The sequence below is a fragment of the Echinops telfairi genome, unplaced genomic scaffold (genome assembly GCF_000313985.2).
Source record: "Echinops telfairi isolate 266 unplaced genomic scaffold, ASM31398v2 ScPeMD7_7475;HRSCAF=8513, whole genome shotgun sequence".
NCBI lineage: Eukaryota > Metazoa > Chordata > Mammalia > Afrosoricida > Tenrecidae > Echinops > Echinops telfairi.
Window position 1 is genome coordinate 17728673 of NW_022111379.1, and position 1324 is coordinate 17729996.

Sequence of the window (1324 nt, forward strand, 5' to 3'; positions counted from 1 at the left end):
CTCGGCTGATATTCGGGTCGGCTTATACTCAGGTATATACGGTAAGTTGTTTCCCATCGTTATACTCAGGTATATACGGTAAGTTGTTTCCCATCGTTTGCTATGGTGACGCGAGCCACCATGTCAGAATCAGCTGCGCGACTCCTTCTTTTTCTCTTATGAGGCAGACACGCTCTCCCCTCTGAAAGTTGGTCTAGTCTAAAGCACCGTGGGAAGCGTTGGGAAGCCTGCACTCCAGTCCTGACCCAACCACTCGTGAATTCCCATGCAAAACCCTTTCTCTCTGTGTGTGACTCGAGTGCCCGACTTGTCAAGCAGAAATAATCATAGGTGGTCTCACCAAGATCTTCTGAGAGTTAAATGACCCACTATACGTGGAAACTGTGAAGGTCGTACCAATACCCAAGTCTCCCATCGCATCAGTGGCTAAGCCTACAGCAGATATGAGCATGCTCATCAATCTTCCCCTTGCCCTTTCTAAAGGAAACTGACCGACTCACGGCTCCTGTCGCAGGTGACCCAAGGCTGGTGGGTATAGGCTGACCCTGCCCTCCCCAGCCTCCCACCTTTTCACTGCTCACTAAACTGAGCGGGGCCCCTTCTCAATCTGCAGGCTGCTCAGTGCTGTGGGATCCCGACACGTGTCTTCCATGAGGCCCAGCTACTGGGCATCCCTTTTTCTGGCCTTCCAGGAGATCTGGTCTTTTTGGTCTGGTTGACGCTAGCTTCCCTTTTCCTATGTGCGCCGGGCTGCAATCTGCATGATCAGCAGATCGAAACCACCAACAGCTCTGAGGGAGAGAGACTGGACTTCCTACTCCACACAAGCAGTTACAGTCTCAGAAACCTACAGGGGGTCACTTCACAAGGAGTCAGCATGGACTCGGGGGCAGCGAGTTTGGTTTGGTTTACGCTCCCTTTTCCAGAGCTAAATAAGTAGGGGAGGAGAGGATTGTTCATGGCTACTGGGAGGTCTGGTGGTTATGCAGAGGGCTGCTAATCTCAAGGTCAGCGGTTAGACACGGCAAGCCTCTCTGAATGAAGAACGTGAGGCCGTCTGCTCCTATTAAGATGCGCAACTCCAGCAATCGACTGGATGGCAGGGAGTTTGGCTTCTTGGGTTGGAGGGGTGCCAAGCTAGCCCAAGGCTCCTGTGACTCCCACAGGGTTCTGAGAAGTTTCCCAAAGAATAACTGCAAGGATCTCTCCTTGGGAAAAGTGAAATGATCCTCCCAAACCCAGCTTTGCTTTGGGGATGCACTGCTTTGTTTAATGGCTTTGTTTAGCTCCCGCGCGGAGAGGCAGGGGGCTCCATTTCTTGGCG